Source organism: Cornus florida, unplaced genomic scaffold, assembly GCF_030987335.1.
Source record: "Cornus florida cultivar Cherokee Brave unplaced genomic scaffold, ASM3098733v1 CherokeeBrave_3.0.0_Hap2_Chr03, whole genome shotgun sequence".
In the NCBI taxonomy this organism is placed as follows: domain Eukaryota; kingdom Viridiplantae; phylum Streptophyta; class Magnoliopsida; order Cornales; family Cornaceae; genus Cornus; species Cornus florida.
Window position 1 is genome coordinate 58,067,182 of NW_026775573.1, and position 24,684 is coordinate 58,091,865.

Sequence of the window (24,684 nt, forward strand, 5' to 3'; positions counted from 1 at the left end):
GGATTATCAGATTCGGATCACTAACAGGTTCTCGGACTGAATGTCCCAATCCATATCCTATTTAGCTCGAACTCGGATCAGATCGGATTCGAAATCGGATTAAATTAATATTTACTAACATATATAATTATAAAGAGTATGATTTTATTAGTATGTGTATTAAGAGATTTATTACCATGTAGATGAGAACACCACAATATTTTTTTATAACATTATTATTATTTTGGATTTTTGGGTTACCTTTAATACAATTCTAATAGGAGTGTTGATATATATATGTGTAAAATTATTGATAAATAATTATATATATATATATATATATATATATAATTATTTATATATATAATTATTTATATATATAATTTCAATCGGATCGGATCGAATTTTTATTGGATCGGATCAGCATAATCCACATCTGATTTGTTAAGCTAACGGATTATCGGATTCGGATCGTAACCGGGTTATCAGATTTTTTGTTCAATTTATATCCGACTAATCGGATCGGATCCGGATCAGGATCCGCTCCATTGACAGGTTTAATCTGTTCCTTCCTCTCAAAGTGTTACTCTTGCTAATGGATCATCAACTAAAGTTTTGGGTTTGGGAACTGTTCCTCTTACCTCTTCTATGTCCCTTTCCTCTGTGTTATATGTTCCTCAATTCCCTTTTAATTTGTTGTCCATTAGCAAAATTACTAAATCTCTTAACTGTTCTGTAACATTTTATCCCACATGTTGTCTTTTTCAGGATCTCAAGACGAAGAAGAGGATTGGTACGGGACATGAAGTAGGTGGCTTGCATTACTTCGATCTTGCACCATCTCCCACGGCTCTTCAATCATCTTTGTCTTCTTTCCAGTGGCACTGTCGTCTCGGCCATCCCTCACTATCAATTCTGCAGCATCAAGTTCTCGGTCTTAGTCATGTTGAGTCCATGTCTTGTGACACATGTCAGCTTAGTAAGCATTGTCGTGTATCTTTTAAACCAAGAGCTAATAATCGTGTGGCTAGTCCTTTTCAATTAGTTCATTCAGATGTATGGGGACCAATAAAACATATTTCTATTAATGGATTTCGTTATTTTGTGACTTTTGTGGATGATCATTCTCGGATGACTTAGTTGTTTTTAATGAAAAATCGTTCTGAGTTGTTTTCTATTTTTCAAATATTTCACAAAGAAATAAAAACTCAATTTGGGTGTTCCATTAAAGTTTTACGTTCTGACAATGCCAAAGAATATTTCTCGGACCCTTTGAGACTTATTTTCATGCTAAAGGCATCATTCATCAATCCTCTTGTACTTATACTCCGTAGCAAAACGGAGTAGCTGAACGTAAAAATCGTCATCTTCTGGAAGTCTGTCGTGCCCTTTTATTTCATATGCATGTTCCCAAACGTTTTTGGAGTGATGATGTTCTTACGGCATATCATCTTATTAATCGGATGCCCTCGTCAGTGCTCAAAGGAAAATCTCCTCATTCCGTTCTATTTCCCGACTCCGTATCGTTTAATCTGACTCCGCGGATCTTTGGTTGTGTGTGTTATGTCCATAATCTTGGACCTGATCTTGATAAACTCAATCCTCGTGCCACTAAATATGTTTTTCTTGGGTATTCACGCACTCATAAGGGCTATCGTTGTTACAGTCCTCATTTTCAACGCTATTTCACTAGTGCTGATGTAGCATTTTTTGAGTCTCTCCCATATTTTTCTAATTCTACTACTCCTCTCGATATTACTTCTGAGCCACCTTTGCCAACTGTTCCATCTCAGTTTCCTACTTCCGCACCTCCTCGCTCTGCTGTCCCACTGCAGGTTTATACTCGACGACCTCGACCGCCTACTTCACTCCCTCCATCTCCTTCAGAGTCTTCGGATCCGACGCCTTTACTTGATGATTTGTCTATTGCTCTCCGTAAAGGTATTCGGTCGTGTGTTACTGCACATCCCATTTCTAACTTTGTCTCCTACCGTCATATTTCATCCTCTTTATCTTGTTTTTTATCCAAAGTATTTGCTACTTTTGTTCCCAAGACTTTGCAGGATGCTCTCTCTGATTTGGGTTGGCGACAAGCCATGGTGGATGATATGGATGCCCTTCATGGAACATGGGATCTTGTTCCCTTACCTCCGGGCTCCACACCGGTTGGTTGTAAGTGGGTCTACACAGTTAAATACCTTCAAGATGGGTCTATTGAGCGGTTGAAGGCTCGTCTAGTGGCAAAGGGGTACACTCAGACTTATGGTGTTGATTATGATGAGACTTTTTCCCCCTGTTGCTAAGATTTCTTCTATTCGGGTTCTTATTTCCATTGCTGCCAATTGTAATTGGCCGTTGTTCCAATTAGATGTCAAAAATGCCTTCTTACATGGTGATCTGGTTGAAGAAGTTTATATGGAGCAACCACCTTGGTTTGTTGCTCAAGGGGAGTATCGTTACACTGTTTGTCGCCTTAAAAAGGCCCTGTATGGATTGAAACAATCTCCACGGGCTTGGTTTGGAAAATTCTCTGAGGCGGCATTAGAATTTGGTCTTAACAGATGCCAAACCGATCATTAGGTATTTCATTTGAGCACTAAAGCTGGCTTCATTTTTCTTGTGGTGTATGTAGATGATATTGTGATCACAGGTGATGATTCTGCAGGCATTGCTAAGTTGAAGTTGTTTCTGCAAAATCGATTCCACACTAAAGACTTAGGTAAACTTAGGTACTTCTTGGGTATTGAAGTTGCTAGATCCAAGGAAGGTACAAGTTTATCTCAATGCAAATATGTGTTGGATTTGCTAGAAGAAACGGGTATGTTAGGTGGTCGTCTGGTTGATGCTCCTATGGATTCAAATACAAAACTTGTGTCTGATGAGGGTGATCTATTTAATGACCCAGGCAGATTTCGTCGCCTTGTTGGGAAATTAATTTATCTCACTATCACTCAACCTGATAATTCATATGCAGTTAGTGTTGTAAGTCAGTTTATGGGAGCTCCTAGAATGCCACATTAGATTGCTATTCTTCGGATTATCCGATATCTCAAGCAAGCTCCAGGTTTTGGGTTACTATACAAATCAAATGGTCATCTCAGGGTGGAAGGTTTTACAAATGCTGACTGGGCTGGTTCTCCTTCAGATAGGAGATCTACTATAGGCTACTGTACATTTGTAGGAGGAAATCTTGTTACGTGGAAAAGTAAAAAGCAAACGGTGGTAACTCGATCTAGTGCTAAAGTTGAGTACAGGGCAATGGCCCATACCACTAGTAAGTTGACATAGATACAACATTTTCTAAAGGAACTTGGGTTGACAGTTGAAACTCCTACTCCATTGTTCTGTGATAACCAAGCAGCTATTCACATTGCATCGAATCCTGTGTTTCATGAGAGAGCCAAACATATTAAGGTTGATTGTCACTTTATTCGGGAAAAAATATTAAGTGGTAGCATCTCTACTCCATTTGTGAAGTCTGAAGATTAACTAGCTGATATGTTTACCAAAGCACTGGGTCATAATCGGTTAAGGACTATCTATTTCAAGCTGGGATTATTTGATATATATTCTCCAGCTTGAGGGGGAGGGTTAGAATGTATATCCTCTATAATGTTGGGTCATTATGTAATTACCCATAATAGGTAGGATTATTGTGTAATTAAGCAATATTGTGTAATTAGGGTATAACTCTTGTTCTTTATATAAGCCTCATGTGTGGGCTGAAGGAAATATACAGAATATACATTTTGTCTCTCTCTCTCTCTCTCTCTCTCTCTCTCTCTCTCTCTCTCTATCTCATCATGAGTACGAACAAAAACTAAATAGAGTATTCAAACAAAGAACAACAATTTTTTAATGTAGAACTCAAATAACGAAAAACCGTGGGACCTTAGGCCAGACAGAAACAATCCACTAACAATTCTCAGATTCTTATATCTCAGAATCACATAAGCTACCTTTGTTATAGACTTACCTCAGATGTTCTAACTGGAATTTTGTTTTTGTTGGACAACGAATATTTCCTCACGTGATTCGCTTCTTTTTCCTTATTTGTTCTCCTTTTGCTAGCCATCCATCTTCTTGCTGTTTGTAAGATTGTTGTTGACTCTTTTAAGTTCAAAATTGAATATATCAACATGACAAGGTTTCTCTCATCATCTAATGCAATATGGTGAAAAAAGAGAGAGAATTCACTCACAATAGTCTGTATGCTCTCTAAGGATGCAATAATGCTCCTATGTTCATAATGATATATGTTTATGGGCTGAAAGAATTAGAGTTTTATGTCCCATTTGGTTGGAGGGATGGAAAAATGGATGGAAGTGAGGAGGGGGAGGGCTGGATGAGGCATACCTAGGGAAGGGGAGGTATTTTCCTCACTTTTTGTTTGGTTGAATGGAAAGAATAGATGGGGTGACACCTTTTTTTATTTGGTTGGAAAGAAGGAAAGGAGAGTTTTTATGTTTTTTTTTTTTACCAGTATACCCTCATTATTGAAACTTTTTTTTTTTTGAGTGAATAAATCTAAAAATTTAGGAACATAAAAAAGACAAACATTTTTGAAACTTGTAAAAAGTAAATATTCGTTCCATATTTATATATAATTGAAGGTTAAATTTGGTATCACGTATTTATTTGATACTTTTGCTTTCTTTCCCTCCTCTCTTTCTGCAATGTTCAATCGGTCTATCTATTGGGTCAGTCGGTCAAACTCTGACGGAAAGGAATGATTAACAGGGTCAATTGAGTAATTGATGGAATGCCCTGATAAAAAATAATAAAAAATAAAAAAACCTTGATTTTCAAATTTTTTTTTTTTTTTTTTTTGATAATTAAGAATTTTATAAAAAAAAACGCTCAAAGGGGAGCGAAACCCAAGGAAACAAGATGAAAAAAACCATAAAGAGCCTCAAGCCTTCAAAGAGACCAAAAAAATAACAATCTCCTCAACAGAACGATAATCTCTCCCTGAGACCCAACAAAAGAGAGTAGAAATAATAGAGAACTTAAGCATAGAAATGGGTTTCTCCTTGCCATCGAAGTATCTTCGATTCCTTTCGAGCCAAATGCACCACCAAGCACAGAGAGGGGTAGCCCTCCAAGCATCCCTGATGAGCGTCTCAACAGAGACACCTCTCTAAGGCTCAATCAACCCTCTAGAGGAACAGGGCATAACCTAGGGAACCCCAAATAACCCAATCATCAAATCCCAACAATCTCTGGCCATATTGCAATGCAACAGAAGGTGATCCACTGTCTCCTCATCGCAACGACACAAGATTTGAATGCTCAAATAAAAACCCTAATTGATTAGTTTGGTACTTGAGAGATGGTTTTTCCTTGGGAAAATTTTACAACCCATTTAATGGGTCGGTCCCGGGTTTGGGGGTAACTTGATAAGTTTTGTTAATTCAGGGGTTTTTTTTAATTTTATTGGGGCTTTTATGCATGATTTTGAAAGTAGAGGGAGTTTTTGTGATTTTAACCCTTTATATTTTCAATTTATGATATACTGAATCAATTTGAATCCTGTTTAAAGTTTTCGTTTATTCTATAAACAATAGTGATTTTTATTTGAAAATTTGAATAATTTTCTTATATTTTTAGAAAATGGACTAATTATTTAACAGTTAAAGTTTAAAAGTTGACAAAAAAATCAATTCTAATAAAATATTAAACATGTTGAATATTTTAAAAATATTTTCGTAAAAGAATCAATTTCTGAACAAAGATACAGCTGCAAAATTCTAGCTCTAATTTAAAATGGGTATGAATGGAGATTGAGACTTTAAAAAGGTGGGATCTTGGAAACTTATTCCGAAGGGCTGGGATGAGCAAACGTATCCAGTTCAGAGTTAGGAGCGGGAGGCACGTCAGATTTTGGGAGGGCCATGGTGGGGGGACTTTGTGTTGTCTCGTAGATTTCCTAGCCTCTTCAGAATTTCTGTGAACAAACATGCTGCAGTTGCTGACTGTTATTGGCTTGATAATGGAAGGGTGACTTGGGATGTGCAGTTTTGCAGAGAGTTCCATGATTGGGAGCTTATGGAGGTTACAGACTTCCTTGCCTTGATATACAACCAGGTGGTGGAGGGTGTGGATATGGATGAGATGGTGTGGGAGGGATCCTTGAGAGGTGGTGTTTGAGGTTAGATCCTTTTATCAAAGTCTTATGGAGACCTGGCCCCTCTTTCCCTTGGAGAGCTGTTTGGACAAAAGCCCCTTTGAAGGTGGCTTTCTTTGCATGCTCTGCTGCCCTTGGAAGCATCTTCACTCTCGACAACCTCAGAAGGAGACGTCAGTTTGTGGTGAACTGGTGTTGTATGTGTAAGAAGTCGGGGGAATCTCTGAACCACCTTCTGCTTCACTGCCCTATTTGGGCTATGTTGTTGGTTGCTTTTGGGGTGGCTTGGGTGTTTCCTGAGTCAACGGTTGATTTATTAGAGGCTTGGAAAGGGTGTATAGTGGAGAGCCAAGTCAAAGATGCTTGGAGTGCCACTCCCCTTTGTATTTGGTGGGGTCTGTGGCGCGAGAGAAATAGGAGATTTTTTATGGGGAAGAGTCTCATATTTGGTCTCTCAAATATAATATATTGTCTTTATTCTTTTGGGTGAATGGGCGAAATTGTACATCTATAGATAGTATTAGGTATAACAAAGCCTGGAAGCTCTGGCAAAAGTGATCCAACAGATCTAAAACCGGAAGAAGGAGAAGATGACTTGTGGAGAACAATTTTTATAAGAAACCTTCCTTTTGATATCGATAATGAAGAAGTGAAACAACGTTTTTCTGGATTTGGAGAAGTACAATCCCTCGTCTCAGTTCCTCATCAAGTGACCAAGTATGGGATAATTTATAGCTTTACAGACTATAATACCTCTGTTGATTAACTATATTTCCATATGATCTTGTTGTACATGTGGGCAGGCAGCCAAGAGGAACTGGTTTTCTCAAATTTAAAACAGTGGATGCTGCTGATGCTGCATTTTCAGCAGCCAATGCTGCAGCTGGTTTGGGAATCTTCCTAAGAGGTAGGCAATTGAAAGTCTTGAAGGCTTTGGACAAGAAATCAGCTCATGATAAGGAAGTGGAGAAGACCAAAAAGGAGGATCATGATCACAGGAACCTTTACCTCGCAAAGGTTGGTTTATTAAATCCCCAACCAGTCTTTCATTTTGGAGCAAGGTTTCTAATGATGTATAGGTCATTTCTATTATCATTATCATATTAATTTTTTTTTTTTTTTCTTTTTTGTTTTTGCAATTTGATGTGCTTGTAGACGATCCATTTCTTGTTTGGTTTACCTTTATACTGTTTTTCTAATAGGAAGGTCTTATTGTTGAGAGGACCCCGGCTGCCGAAGGTGTTTCGACTAATGATATGTTGAAGCGCCAAATGTAAGTATCTAATTCAGTATGAGAAGAAAAATTCATATATAGAAGTAATATTATGCTCTCTGTCGCTTATATCTTGTAAAAATAGGACAGGTTTAAGACTGACTATACAATGGGTCCTTACTAGAAGATTTGTTTTGTCAAAATCCCAAACACACGACGGAACCAAACTCTTTTTGTTCTAAATGGAGATAGAACCAAAGTTAGATAATTAGCTAAGATCTATTTACATGGACTCTTTAAAAATGCAGGAAGAACTCATTTACTACCAATGATAAGTACTCATTTATGACCAATAATACTTGTTCATGACTATGGGATAAGTGTCAGACACCTCAAGTTGGACATGCATTTGTCAAGAATATTGAATAAGTCAAGTTTATTATGTAATTGTGCATAAAACCCTCTTGTTGTGTTCTTTTTGTTACATTATTGTTTCAAAATGAGTCAAATAACTATTTTGAACATTGCATATTACATAAAAACATTATTTTACTCTAGAAAACAAAAGAAGAATATTAACTAGTATCAAAATTTAACCATGCCCTCATATGTCTTTATGTTTGGGATTTTAGATCTGACACTTAAATATACACATGTGCCTGATGCATGTTTCCATGTAACATAGGTTTTGATTAAATTGAATGGTTTTCTGAAGCAGCAGGTAAGGAGTGCTCCTTCCTGTATTTTTCTTTTATTTTTTATTTTGATATAGCAAAATGGATTTCTTTATAGCTGTTAGACATTAACTTTTTGGTATTTTTTAGTGCTGTAAATCACAAAACATTGGTTAGGGCATGTCATATACGAGTTCTGCCACTCTGCTCACTGGGTCAGTTGTATTCAAGGTTTCAATATTGCCTCCTGTTGTTTGGTTTTTCCATTCTGTGAGATTGAATCTAATCATAACACTTGTGGATGAATTTACTCCTTATATAATTTTTAATGATATTGTTGTGTTGACACTAACTAATGGGTAAAGTAGGTTGTCTAATTGGAAAGTTAGTGAGTTCAATTATGGAGGGGCATTTAATTGGAAAATTAGGGCTGGTATTAAGATGGAAATAGTTGATTAGTGTAGTAGGTTTACAAAGATAATGAAAGGAAAATAAATTATAATAATAATAATAATAACAACAACAATAACAATAATAATAAATACATAAATAAATAAAAACAGATAATCAACAGTTTGGACAAAACAGGAATTCTTGCTTGCTTACCATGCAGTTTGATCCCTCCTTGATGGAATAATTGCTCCCATTTGGTTCAAACAACCTTGTAGACACATGAAACTGTTGCTTCTTCTTATGATGGTGTCTCCATCTAAAGAAGGTTCCATGAACATACACAACACATAAATTGATTATAGACCCTTTCTGGCTAAATAAGCATATACACGACTTCTGAGTTTACATGTAGGATCAACAGCATATACAGGACTCTCGAGTGTGAATGTAGAAAATGATCAATCAGAAGTGTTTTAACTCTTTTCACTGTAAACTATGGAAATGGACTTCAATGGTAGGTTTGGGCTAGAGGAGTAGAGCTGCAGATGTGCTGAGTCAAACTGAGCTCCATGTTCTGGCTCAGCTCGGCTGAGCCAAGGAGGTGTCTAGGCTCGCCTTGTGTTTGGACGAGCTTATCATAACCAAGTTCAAGCTTGTCTTGACATGACAATTTTTCAGTGAGCTTGAGCTCGTAGACACGGTATTCATTGATTCCCAATCTCCATCAGGATGTTTGTGATTCTTCAATGATGTTGACATGTGAGATATGAGAGGAGAAACTAGATGAGAGATGGATACGATGTGTGTGTGTGTATAGAGAGAGAGAGAGAGAGAGCTTGTTGGATGACTAGGCTGTGGTAGTCATCAGCGAGTAAGGTTGGTCCCCGCTGTCGGCATTGATTGAGGGTGAAATCCTTGCGATCACCGGTGAATGAGGTTGGTGGTGGTTGTTGCGTTGGAGACTGCACTGCCACTATGATGTCTTTTCTGGAACAGAATACAATGAACTAAAGTGAACTTTAGGGTTGTGTGATATTATTTGCTTGGGCTAATAAAAGATTAGGGTTTATTTGATAATATGTATTCTTTTTTTCTTTTTCTATTTTGATTAGTATGTGATAATATGTATTCTTGGGCTAATGGATTTTGTTACATAATCGTGGGCTTCAGGTCTTTTACTTGTGAATGACATAGTAGTCAAATCGTGATGACAAAGGAGCACAAAAGTTCAAGACATGGGTAGTATAGGTGGGTGTGTGCTAGGACTTGATTGTAAAGTGGTAAATGTAGTCTAGGGCAGTATAATTGAATTAGGACTAAAATTATTTATATATGCATTTCATACATGGACCCTAGGATGACTTGATCAGTTGATCCTTAGACTTGGATGAAATATATCTTAAGGGGAAGATAGTTGTTTGACTATGAGACAGTCACTATGTGCTTATACAAGCTCATATCTAGAGAATGCAAGTGACTAAGATGTCAAGGAGATGTCTGTATGGCCTCAGGACTTAAAATTGTAAAATCCTAGAAGAACAAATGTCTATGAAAATAGACAGCCGTCTATGTTTTAGCGTTTTGGCCAAGTACCGAGATAGTATTTTCAGATAAAGGTAAGACACCTATGAGAAACGTCTGTGAGCAAGCAACTTTATCCTTTCACCTTTTCTGAAAATGTATAGATGGGCGGCTCTGTTTCAGGACAGATGTCTATGGCTCTGTGATTTTAGAAATGATCGAGAGTGAGACAATTTCAGAACTAGAAGAGAGATTTCTATAGTCTTCAGGATTGACGTCTATATCTTCGTGTTTTTTCAAAAGTACCGAGAGTGCGTATTTTGGCTCAAAGTCTCTTAGACGTCTATGCTTCATAGGAAGACGTCTATGGTTGTTGAGGATTTCAGAATAAAATTTTCAAACATACTCTAATGTTGCCAAATGGTTATATTTCTCACTCCTGCTATAAAGAGAGCACTCTATCCTTTCGGGAAGAATCCAAGCATTGAGAAAACGTTTGAAATATTTTGAAAAGCTAAGCTCATTCATTCTCATTCTTTGAAAGCTAAAGAGAGCCAAAGATCTCTACAATCTCATTCATATTCTTAGAGAGATCATTGCTAGAGTGTGATACACATTTGTATATCTTTTACAATTTAGCCACAATCATCTAGAGTTGAGTTTTCTACTACTTGAGAAAGAGAGTTTTGATTGTATAGGTTGATTCTTTGAAGAGAATACAACTTGTACTCAATTCTCAAACTTGTATATCTTTGAGATTGCTGTAAAAGGGTAGGTGAACCCTTGAAGTCTAGGTGGGAGGTGCTCACTTAACAAAGAAGAAACAAGCTTGTGAAGCTTTGTAAGGGTCTTAATAGCTGAGGTTTGAAAATCTCGAGAGTGGTGCTCGAGTCGTGGATATAGGCACGAGGGGCTGAACCACAGAAAATCGCTTGTCCTGGTGTTTACATCTCTCTATCCCTATCTCTTTTACATTTGGTAGTTGCTCATTTTAATTACTATATTTGATTGCACACCAAGTGTTTGAGAAAAAGGCCAAGAACTACAATAGTTTGCCTAAAGACTCAATTCACCCCCCTCTTGAGTCATTGTTTAGGCAACATCGTTAATTGAAGATATCAGTTTTAATTAGTAGAGATGGCAAAAGCCTTTGATTTATTTATTTTTTTTAATTTTTTTTTTTGTCCTTTGGCAAAAGTCATTATACTAGTTTAAATATGTGTCTTTCCTTGACACAACAGAATGGTGTTCATCTTGCTGAAATGCACAAGTTGCCGAAGCAGAATTAGTAGAATGGAGTTCATCTTGTAGGGCAATACATGCCCTAATCAAATCAAAGTGCTTTTCTTGAGATGTTTGATTTATGTCTAAAAAAGTTCAGTAATAGCATAGGTGAGAATATACAATGACAACAACAATTTTCCCTACTATTTGGGGTCGCCTACATGAATCCTATATTTCCATTCCACTTTGTCCAAGGCCATGGCCTCTGTCAAACTGCATGTTTCCATATCCTTCCTTACTAACCCATGGTAACTTTGGCCTTCCTCTTTCCATAGTATTACCCTCAATGTGGACTTGTGTCACTCTTTCTAATTGGGGCACTTAAAGGTCTTCCTTGTATATGTCCAAGCCATTTTAACCGGTTTTCTTTGATTTTATCTCCAACTGGCGCTACTCCAACCATCTCACGAATGTGACCATTTCTACTTTCTAGTCTTACTACATATCAATCTTCACATTCGTATTTCCACTACTCGCTTTATGCATATGTTATTTCATAACTACCTAACATTCTTCCCTATACATATTTACATAAATTCGCATCATGATACCTCCTAGATAGGTTAGTAAGAGGGGTGGATCGAAACTGAGAATGTTTTACAAGAGGGAAAGAGCAAAGAGAAAATGAAAACTTCAGATAAACTTCAGATAGAAAACCGATACCTATTGCTCGATGGAGCTTCAGTTTAAAAAGAACTTAAAAGTACATGTTACTGTTTATGAATAGTGTTTGGATAAGATAGAATCTCTTTTTCACTGTTCATGAATAGTGATATGTCGGCACCTTTCACTGTTGAAGAATAGTGTGTCGTCTACTTTCACTGTTGATGAGTAGTAAATCTGACATTTCTTCTTGTCGTGTGCTGAAGTAATGTGTAGTCGATCATTAAGAAGATGATGTCAATCTTCCATGGCATTGATGAGATTATGGAGTTCATACTCATCTAAAGGAGGGCTGCTGACTGGGCTTTGAGCAAACTGGTCGTTCCAGTCATTCTCATTTTTTTCGGCAACCATGATGACGTCAGGGTGTACGTCGAGGGCAAAATTCTGAATTTGTTTTAAAAATTCAGAGGCCTCAAGACGCTGTGCAGGACCATATTCTGGATAGTCCATAAAGAGCTGGGTGACAATAAGTCTTCTTCCGTCACAGACAGTATGCAGATAGATATCCTCTGTTTGAGAGATGCGGACTATATTAGCTTTATGCTTTAGGTGCAAAAGGCTTTTAATCGCCAACTCAAATGGTTTAATCTTGTCGGCAATCTGAGATGAATTCAATAATGGATGATGATCGAATTCACTATCTTCTATGGTTTTGAGAAACCAGATTTGGTAAGGCTAAAAAAATTTTGTTTTCTCTCGCGAACCAAGAGAGCTGGAGATCCAGAATGTCATGTTGCGACTGAATTTCCAATGAGTTGTAGTCTTGTAAATCATGGATTTTATCATTGCTGGGAAAGCATTCCAAGATGTGCAGTCATGAGAGGAGAAGGTAATTTATTAATTACTCCCCAATCAACAGGGTCCATTGACCATTCAAAACCAGGGACAATAAAAAGAGTGAGTTTTGGAAATTGTCGATTATAAATCATGTCAAAATGGTTTATTTCTTCATGATTATTGAGATAGAATGATGAAATTGTGTTAAAATGATCATCTATTTTGGAGAGGATTATTTTAACCAATTTAGGAGGAAACATGTCTTTTGCTTTTTCAAGAAGACATATTCTATTGATTTTCGCAGAAGTGTTTTGTGGAAAATCATTTTCGCCAACTAACTGGGCAAGCTTTAAAAAACAATTTATATGAGTTAAAGAAAAATCTTTGTCCCAGTCAATTGTTAGACATATTTGGACGCAAAGCTTTTTAAGCTCTTCGGTCATAGTTGTTTGTTCAGCAATGAGAGAAGTAAGAGCACTCAGGTGTTGCCTGAATTTCTTATTGCAGTCTAACTGATGCATTTTCCATACCCCATTTATTGCATCATAGATATAGGTTGGAAGTCCAGGATTGTAAAAGTCTTTTACGTCTACAGTTTCCTGGCGTTTTGCAAAATTTGCAAAAATATTTTGTGAAGCTTTACCCACATTGTAGAATGCTTGTTGAGCTTCTGCAAGTGTGTCGTAAGCTTTGAAGCATGACCCATGAAAACCTTTTAGCTGAGTATGGCAGTCATACCATTATGCATAGATGCCTGGTTGGAATCCTGCAAAGACTACATACCATTGTTGTGATAGTTGTGTTGGTTGCACAGGTGGTTTAGTCGCCTTTTTTAACGACTGTAGTCCAACCTTCTTTCTGAGGTTTTTTACCTCAATCACTCATCTGTGGAAACAGAAATACTGTTATTTTTTTCTGTGTAATTTCTGCTGAGAAAGTCTGCAAGAAAATTATTAGTTCCTTTAATATGTTCAATAGCAAAGGAATATTGAGCAATAACATTATACCATTTTAAACGTCTTCCTTCTAAACAATTCTTTGTATTGATAAGGAAGCTAAGAAGCACGGACACGGATATGGGACATGGATACGACACGACACGGATACGGCGACACGGAAAATCCAAAAAAATTAGGACACGGACACGGCAGGGACACGGCGAATAGTATATATATATATATATATATGATATAGTACTTTAAAAATTACTGAGTGTTATTATTTTTTTATCAATCTCACAATGAAAAAAAAACACAAATCATAACTCATAACTAATAAACTATAAAAGAACAATGTTGCAGAGTTATAAAACCAAATAAAAAACAAGACATTAGAATAATAACTAGTATCATTTAATCATCATTGCAACTTTACTCCAAATACAAAAGCATAGACAGAAAGGAATATTAACATTTATGACTGTTTAACATTCAGGACTTTACTGTTAGCACTTAACATTCACAACAACCTAAAGGCTAGTCCACAAAAAAGATATAAAAACAAGTCAGTGTACTATCACCTATTCCCATCCATCATTTGACCTAGGACTTTTACCATTTACAATACCAAAAGGGTAGTACAAAACAAAAAACAGAACATATCAGCATTCAAAAAAAAAAAAAATTCCAGACACGCGGAGTGTCCGTGCCGTGTCCGTGTCCGCGGAGTGTCCATGCCGTGTCCGAAAATAAATAAAAAATTACAGACACGTTTTTTGGTGTGTCTGACACGTGTCGGGGCGTGTCCGACAAGTGTCAGACACAGATTTTTCACCCATTTTGGAGTGTCCGTGCTCCCTAGTAAGGTAGTCTTTAACTGCTTGGTTATCAGTACGAATAATAAAATCTTCTGGTACAAGATAAATATGAAATCTTTTTATTACTAATTTAATAGCCTGAAGTTCTTTTTCATAAATAATATAATTTTGTTCATTTAGTTTAAATTTTCCTGAATTATAACCACAAATCAATTCTTCTTTTTGAAGTTTTTTTGGGATAGGAGCGGTTCGGGCTCGTATCTGGTGATTTGTGAAAACTGTTTCAGTCCATTTTTCTTGTGGAATGGCTTTTAAAACACATCCCCAACATAAATATGATGCATCTGTTTCTAGAATAAGTTTATCTCCGGTTTGAGGAAAATAAACTTCAGGGATGTTCACAAGATCTTGTTTGATCTGTTGAACAGTGCGTTTGTCTTCATTAGTCCATTCAAAGACTTTATCGTTTTGAAGTTTCTTTATTAAAGGAATTTCTATTTGAGACAAACCTTTAATAAAAGTACGACCATAATTCAAGATACTGAGAAAACTTTGAAGTTGCTTTTTATCTTGAATATCATCAGGAAAATCACGGATTTTTATAATGATGTGATCCTGTAGTTTTATCCCTTTTTGGGTTAAAACTAGGCCTAAGAAGTCAATAGTTTTTTAGTCAACTTCTATCTTGTTAGGTGATAAAATAATTCCATGCTTTTTTAGTTTGTCAGAGAGAAGTTGAAGATGTTTTTTGTGTTCTTCCCTTGTTTTAGAGAAGACCAAAATATCGTCGATGTAAACAACGACAAAATCTTTAAGGTCATTAAAGATCTTATCCATCCATCGTTAATATATTTAAGGTGCAGTATTGAGACCGAATGGCATTACAGTCCACTGATAATGACCTCGTGGTGTGCTAAAAGCAGTTAATGGCTTGGATTTTTTCCTTAATTTTAATTGCCAAAATCCTGCTTTATAATCAAACTTCTTGTAGATTTTTGCTCCGCGAGTTTGATTAATTAGAACATCTTTTCGAGGAATAAAATAACCATCAAAAACTAAATGTTCATTAAACCGCTTATAGTTGATTACCATGCGAGCTTTGCCTCTTTTGACCTCACTATGGTTTTGTACCATAAAAACAGGGCTACTATGAGGGCTTTTAGTATGTTCAATAAGCTTCTTTTCTAGAAGTTCTTGAAGCTGATCATCAAACTCATCTATATCGTTTTAAGATATATCATTGGTTTTACTCTGATGATAACACTAGAATCTTTAAGTTTTAATCTACAAAACCGAGGACTTCGTTTCCAGAGATTTAACGGGTTTTCAGAGAAATTTTGTCTTAAGATGGAATATAACCAGTGTGTATCATGTAAGACAAAAACATCACTGTTTTCACGTTTTGGTGGTGAAAATTTGCTATCACATACAACAGCTAAATTTTCCTGGATGGGGATAGCAACTACTGTATTGTCTTTTGCAGTGATAGAGATTGTTTTTTCTTCTAAATGCAAAGGTAAATAGGTGTAAATAAAATTACATCCTAATATGAAATAACCATGCATGAATGGAAAGCAGAGTAATTTGGGAATAATGAATTTTTTGTCATTAAGCCAAATAGCAATGTCTTTTGCTTTAAATTGAATAATTGTATGCAGTGCTTCCGCATCGATACCTTGAACTCCTATAGGATGTTTCATCTGTCTCCATTTTTCTGCTGGTATGGCATTATATCTGCAGCAGCTAGTGGTAGCTCCACTATCAATGAGAACACAAAGACTATAGGGTTTATAACCTTTGAAATTAAGAATACCGTTAACATAAGTATATTTTCTCTTTTTCCCTTGTGATGGAGCAAGAAGAAATTCATCTTTTCCAGGGTTGATATGAAAAAATGTTGCAGCTTTAGCAGAGTGATTTGATCCTGGAAGGATTGGTGCTCCTATAGGATACTTTCCTTTTTCGGCCTCAGTGTATCGTCGCCGAGGAGGTAAATCCAAAGTTGGGCATTCGACAGTCTAGGGGGAATTAACTTATCCCATCCTGTCGGTTCTCGAGGCTGTCGGGCTGAAATAGACCGTTGCAGCAGAGGTTTCTCTGTATTTGTAATATAGAGATTAGGTCCAGATGCTTGAAGAGTAGTAACTGTTGGTTCGAGCAACTGCACTTTCTTTTCAGGATTGAGAGCTTCGAATAACCAATTTCGTGGGATTTCAAGATCAGTCCATTTCAATAATTTGGGTTCAACTATTGAATCGAAAGGTCGGGGTTCAAAAAGAGTGACTAGTTTAGATTTTTGATTTCTCATGCTCGTAAGCTCTAAGTTTAACCTTTGCATTAACCAATGGACCCTAAAAGTTCCGTTTGTATTCTAAGTCATGTGTTGGTATTTTTACTCAAAACTTGGGTTAGTGTCTAAGTGTCATCAGCTATTCGTCTACAACTTTAGACGATGATATAGATGAAGATCAACGAAGAACACAACGCTAATCTCTCATGACTCAATCACATTTAGCATAAAGGTAAATTAGACCTTAGAGACCATATTTGACTTAGATTTATCTTAAATTTGCCCAAAATTATGTTTTGATCAAGTTTTTCATTTAGGGTTCTAATTTTAAGTTTTCTCAAGTGGTTTTGAAAATTGGAGATTTTTACAAAACATAATAGCTTGATTGATAGGTTGATCGTTCAAGGGAACATAGTGTGCCTTGATTGATAGGTGGATCAATTGACATGTCCTTAGTAAAGAGTATTTTGAAAACTAGTATGCTTCAACTGATGGCTCAATCAATTTAAGAACGTTCAATGTGAGTCGACGACCAAAGGCTCGATCAATTGAATCTTATTGAAACTTATTTTTGGAAACTCTTTCAAGTCAGACTTTCTAATTAAATTCAACTTACCGCACTACATGGTCTCCATGTTGGCTATAAATATGGGATTATAGTCAGTCTAGGATCTCTAACCAAGTCTGCATATTCTAGAGAATCTATATTGTAGAGAGAGCCTTGTTTCTCAATCTAGGATTTCATAGAGTTTGACCATTATATGTGATCGAGAGTTTTAAACAAGGTGATTATCAAATTATCATCAAAGAGCAATTTAATCGATCAAGAGCCGAAGGATTGAAAAAACCTTGGAGACTTAGATTGCGTGAGTGAATCTGTTGACAAAGCGGGCAACTTGGAGACTTGAGTGGGAGTTTGGTGTGTAATGTGTTAAGGTTATTAGGGGATTTTAGGTGGGCATCTGATAACTTGTTTGTAAAATCTCTTCCTCATAGTGGATTGTTCATGGTTGGACGAGGTCCCATGATTTTTCCCTGTTTAGGATTTTCCACGTACACATCTGGTGTTTTTTTTTTTCTCTTTTTTTATTTTTTTAATGTTTATGTAGATGCATTCCATATATATACATGTACATATATATATATATATATATATTTGAATGGATTAACTAAAATTTAACAAAGATCAATAGAGATTCAAAACACTAGTTAGATTCAAAATAATATGAATAAGACCTATTCATCCCCTGGTCTAGTTCATAGCGCGTAGTCGTGTACTCTAACCTTTCAGAGCCTTGGGTAACGGTCCTCAGATTTATCGAGTTTAAAACCATTCATACTATTAGTACGTCAAATTAGATAAATTAATCAAATTTCTATGTATTATGCAAGTTTCATGTGCATCTTTTTAGTTCTACTTGTAATATGCTTATTTTGGTTATCGGATTCTCCTTAGTAAAGTTATTTAGAAGTGTCTCCAATTTTATTATGGGTAGAGTTCTTATGGACTACTAGAATTTCACAATTGCAACCATAGAATATTAAAATTTTGAAAAAAAAAAGAAGAAGAAGCCTCTTGAGAGTACCCCTGAGGACTACCATGAAAGAGAGATGTAATAACGATATTATGGCTGTCCTATCCATTTATTGCATCTTTTATCATGGTTGTAACAAAGGCAATAATGATGAATTTCCATTTCCAAATGTTGGTGGTTGTTTTCTTTCGTGAAATTTCACTTTTCCTTGCATGGGTTTCTAATGCCATTGAGATGCTTTGCAGGCTGGAAAGGAGAAAGACGACCAAGCTTCAATCTCCAAATTTCCACATTTCAAGGATTAGACTCATTATATACAATATACCGAAGTCAATGACTGAAAAACAACTTTAGAAGCGTTTAATTGATGCCGTTACCTCCCGAGCGACCAAGCAAAAACCTGTAATTCGGCAGGTTGGTTGTCATTGTCCGTAACAAGTTGTATAACTTCCTCTGTGCTAATAGTGTACTTCCCCCAACTTCGATGCTGCTCTTGCAGATAAAGTTTTTGAAGGATTCAAAGAAAGGAAAGGTCGTCACAAATAACTATTCACGTGGAGTTGCTTTTGTTGAGTTTACAGAGCATCAACATGCACTTGTGGCTCTGAGAGTGCTTAACAATAACCCTGGTAATGTATCTCTTTAGCAAGTTGAACTCCACAAACTCCTGTCATACTAGTTATTGGTAGCATTTTGGTACACCAAATAATTACCTGTCATACTTTTATTTTGGCGGTTCAGAACAGAAAAATGTTAAATGCATTTATATACTTTGGCAGATGTTTACCTAATTTGGCCATTATTTTTTTTTCATGTTTCTAATTTATTGAAATCTTCTACTATTTGACAGAAACTTTTGGTCCTGAGCATCGCCCTATTGTCGAGTTTGCTGTTGATAATGTCCAAAGGTTGAAGCTCCGTAAAGATAAGCTCCAAACTCAGCAACAAGGTTCTGGCAAAGGTGCAGAAAATGTGCAGCAGAATAATGAGACACATACTTCTGACGAGCACCCAAACAAGAATTCAAGAAAGCGTAAATCCAAAGGTGACATTGGATCACCGAGAGCTTCAGAAACTAAAAGGGAAGATAAGGAGGCAAATAAGGTACTTGAAGGAGCTGCTACTGGAGAAGGCTGGGCTACCAAGAAGCAGAGGAGTAACTCGACTAGTGGAAGCGTGAAATTCTCTCCACTAAAAGAGAAGTTGGAAGGCTCAAAACCGAAGCCAAAGAATCGTCAAGAAGGAAGAAAACCTGATGGTAGAAAATCACTTACAAAAGTTGAAAGCACCCCCATTAATGTCCAATCGAAATATATGAAGCAAGAAGACAAGCGATTGAGAAAGAGGAAGATGACTCAAGGTCAAAGAAAGGAAAAAAGACACAAAAGAATAAAGACCCTTTAGGGCGAGATGTGGTGGACAAACTTGACGTGCTGATCGAACAATATAGATCCAAATTTTCACAGCGGACAACTTCTGGTAAATCTAACGATGAGAAGCAAGGTTCTAAACAGATCAGGAGATGGTTCCAATCTTAACATTGTTACAGCGATTTTTTTTTTTCTTTTTCTTTTTTGGGCCGGAAAGTGAAGCAAAGTATATATATTGTAAAAGGATCTACAGGAGTGGCCTAATAATCATTGGTTACAGCAGTAAAACTAAGCAGGACAAACTCACTGTTACAGTTTTGTAGCTTCATAATTGACTTTTTAAATTTTTATATAAGATGAGCTGATAATGCATGTACTTTTCACTTTGTGGATTCCAAAATTTTGAATAGTTTTGGGTACTTTGCAATGATACAATCTTTTGTCTGTGTACATTGAATGCTTGGGCTTCATTTCTTAGGTTGGATTTTACAGAGGCTAGCTTCAGGGAAGGTGGCAGAGGTTCACGCTAACCATCTGGCCCGGAGGTGTCCGGGCGTGCCTCCCTCCTAGCCTAACTGTAAGGAGGGCGTTGAATGGATTGGGTGTTAGTCCCAACTAATAAATTTTTGAACTGATTTGAAACTTTTCACCCAACTATATGATTCGCTGATCTTTTGTGCCCATTTCTTCTTTCCTTTTTTCGTCCGTAAAATTTGCATAAAGGCCATCAAATATATCAGTCATATATCAACTTTAATTTTGGGTATCAAATATTTTTCAATAAAAAGTAAGAAACCACGTTGTATTAACGGAATACAATCACACAATCTGTTGATGTATCTTCCTAAAAGTTACCACTGAAAATGATGCAAACTGGAAAATTAATAAAAGAAGAAAAGACGACTCATACTCAATTGTTAGAAATAATTGATTGAAAAAGGCTATGCTCCGTTTGTTTGTTTGAGCCTAAAATATTTTTCAAAAAATATTTGTTGTGTTTTCTGGTATTTGATTGTCGTAAAATATTTACAAAGAACAAAAATATTAAAATCTAAAAAAAATAAGATACACATGTCTTGACACAACTGGTTAACACGAATTGCCACTTCTAAGTTGAAGTGTTGCATAAGATATAAAGATAGCTAAAAACATTAATAGAATTGAATTGAATTTTTATTTTTATTTTTTTTTACCAAATCTTATTCTTATGATTTTATTATCAAAACAGATAGAATTTTTATCAAAACAAGGCACACTTCAAGAGATATTCTTAAATTAGTCACTTAAACAACACAAAATATAAAAAAATAAATAAAATCCCAAAATTAAACTCAAAGCATACAATACAAAGAGAAGAGAAAAAGAAAAAGAAAAAGAAAAATTATAATCACCATTAAGATTGAAGGAGTTGAATGACTCAACGGAGTTTTGATATTTGCTAAATGCTTCCCGGACTAATAATATCAGTTACTAATAATATCAATTACTTTATCCAACTCAACTAAAAGAATGTGAAAAGGCTATTTAAAAATTAGTATAAAATAAAATAAAATTCTAAGTGCTTGTTGTATTTTGCTATTCCACACCACTATATTTCTTCTTTAGAAGTCACACTTCTTACTTATGCACCAGCAAGTTTGGAACTTTGGACCACAATTTATCTTATATATCTTTTCTTCAATATTTTTCTCATTGATAAAAATCTAATGTTTTGTTTTATTTTATTATTATTATTATTATAACCTTAAGTTATTATATCATTTTCTTACCTTTTGGCTTTTGATTCAAAACTTTTAATTTTTTAATCCAATTAAAGTTGTAGATGTTGATATGTAAAACTTTACTTTTGGGATTAGATTAGGGTATTTACGCCATGTCCACCCTCTTTTTATTCATAAATAATAATTAATATATGTGTAAACAAAATGAGTTTTGGAGTTAGTAGTTTCATTGAATTACTAGACTTATTATTTTTTTAATTAATTATTTATGGAACAAATATAAAAGTGGCATAGGGATGGCAATGTGGCAGTTTGGGGGCGAGATCTCATTCTCCATCCCCATTTAATTTTTTCACTCTCATAATCACCCCAAAGCAGCCCCTATTCTCATCCTCATTTACATAATCGGTTCCCCAAAACATTCCCAAACGGGACCGCCCAACAAGGTAGCGATTTTTACCATTCCTAATATATGTACTTAATTTATTTTAGTAATATATCATAATATGCAAGAGTAATTTAATAAATTTATATTATATTTGGGTGGGGCAACCATCCCCGAACGGCTGAGTTTTTCAAAGCAGTCTCCATCCATGTTCTTATTTATATAATCATTCCCCAAAATCGCTCCCAAACTGGAGATTTTTGTCATCCCTAAGTGGGATCCTACACTTACTTGTATTTAGCATAAATAACCCATTTGAGACTATTCGATTAAACAATTCACTGTAAATTTTCGGTGTGAGTATCAAACTATTCCATTAGACAATTCACTGCAAATATCTTATTCATACCACATTCAAGATAAAAACTTTCATGTGTCATCAACCAAGTGAATCATATTACTACATATAAATATCTAATCTTGTCGTGATAACCCGTCATTAATACAATCTGCAATTAATTTTTTCTCCTCATCCCCACTTTCTAAAAATATAATTGTAATAATTAGTTCATATGGGAGTGTAATCATATGTATATATGAATTGTTATTATTTAATCTAACTTTGAAATGACTATTATCCATCGGCTATATATCTAAGTTGTATAATTTTTTAATTGTCAAAAAGGGCACATGCAATGTTTGGGCATCACTTACGACAAAATTGAAAATTGTGTAGGTGTGAATGTGTGTAGTTGTTAGTTGTTGACCTGAAAAAATTAAAGTACTCAAAAATCACCATTAAAGTCATGATGGAGTCTAGTTTTTAATATTATTTATTTATTTTTGGGTTTAATGTCTGCCAAACGTCTAAATGATTTCAAAATTTTATTTTAGTTAATGGACAAGGTTATTGTGTCATCTTTTAAATTACCTAAAGATTTTCTTGATATAATTTAGGTAAAGTACAAAAAAAAAAAAAAAAAAAAAAAAATTTAAATTCCTTTCAATTCTTGTTCTTTTACAAATAATTCTATAGAATTACTTACTCTCTTAAAATATTACAGTTTTAGATGATATTGAAATCTCATTATTGTTGACCTTAATTCAATTTCTCTATAAAATGTTCTTCCGTTGCTTGTTAAAAAAAAAAAAAAAATTCCTCTTGAATGTTTTGATCTCCTCAAATGTCTTTTAATTTTTTTTTTTTTTTTGAGTCTTTAAATCTTATTTGCTCAATTGGTTTTCTGTGACTAAAATGACCTAAATAATATCTTATTTTGTGAAAATTATCAATAACCTAAAAAAATATAAAAATTCATTTAACAATTAAAATAAAATATAATAAAATAGTAACAAATATAATTTTGCAGATAAAATATAGGCCCGTGGTACATTAAACCCCCCTTCTAGTTTCAAAAAGTTACACAGTACCATCCTCTCCTTTTTCTTTTTTTTTTTTGGGTGCTGTTGATAATGTCCAAAGGTTGAAGCTCCGTAAAGATAAGCTCCAAACTCAGCAACAAGGTTCTGGCAAAGGTGCAGAAAATGTGCAGCAGAATAATGAGACACATACCTCTGATGAGCACCCAAACAAGAATTCAAGAAAGCGTAAATCCAAAGGTGACATTGGATCACCGAGAGCTTTAGAAACTAAAAGGGAAGATAAGGAAGCACATAAGGTACTTGAAGGAGCTGCTACTGGAGAAGCCTGGGCTACCAAGAAGCTGAGGAGTAACTCGACTAGTGGAAGCGTGAAATTCTCTCCACTAAAAGAGAAGTTGGAAGGCTTCGGTTTCGTCAAGAAGGAAGAAAACCTGATGGTAGAAATCACTTACAAAAGTTGAAAGCACCCCCATTAATGTCCAATCGAAATATATGGAACAAGAAGACATGCGATTGAGAAAGAGGAAGATGGAAGATCAAACAGAAAAATGTTTAAAAATATTAATTTTACCATTTTCTTGATTAAAATATAATATAATATATTATTATAATATAAGAATATTATTGACCTTTCACACTCAAATATCACTTTCTGACCACCCACAAACCGGTTTGGGGGCATTACTGGCGCAACAAAAAAATCTAAGTAAATAAATTTTTTTTTTTAAAAGCATTAGATCTTTTGAGTGAAAAATTAGGTAAAAAAGAATGTGGAAAGGCTATTTAAAAATTAGTAAAAAAAAATTATTAAGTGCTTATTGTATTTTGCTATTCCACCACTATATTTCTTCTTTATAAGTCACATTTCTGGTGCACCAGCAAGTATGGAACTTTGGACAACAATTTATCTTATATATCTTTTCTTTAATATTTTTCTCGTTGTTAGAAATCTAATGGTTTGTTTTATTTTATTTTATTTTATTTTTATTATTATTATAACCTTAAGTTCTTATTTCATTTTCTTACCTTTTGATTCAAAACTTTTAATTTTTTAATCCAATTAAAGTTGTAGATGTTGATATGTGAAACTTTACCTTTGGGATAAGATTCGGGTCTTTATGCGAGGTCCACCCTCTTTTTATTCATAAATAATAATTAATATTTGTCTTAGAAAAATAATTTTTGTTTAATTGCACCGAATTACTAAATTTACTATTTTGTAATTAGTCATTTATATAACAAATAAAAGAGTGGGGTAGGGAATATAAGACAGTGGCGTAAGGAAGGCAATGTGGTGATTTGGGGTAGGGATCTCATTCCCCATCCCCATCCCCGAACCCATCCCCATTTCCATCCCGTTTAATTTTTTCACCCCAAAACTTGCCGAGTATTTCAAAGCATCCCCATCCTCATCCCCATCCCCATTTACATAATCTGTTCCTCAAAATCGCCCCCAAAGTGGACAGGTTCCGTCGGGGTAGTGATTTTTGTTATCCCTAATATATATACTTAATCTATTTTAGTAATATATCATAATATGTAAGGGTAATTTAATAAATTTATATTATATTCGGTGTGGGGCAACCATTCTCCTAAACAGCCCCAAAATT

At 35.2% G+C, this 24,684-nt stretch overlaps 1 pseudogene; it reads left to right on the plus strand.

Moving 5' to 3' along the window:
• Window positions 1–19,971, plus strand: part of LOC132301638 (uncharacterized) — a 41,719-nt pseudogene extending 21,748 nt beyond the window's left edge.
• The last annotated feature ends 4,713 nt before the right edge of the window (window positions 19,972–24,684 follow it).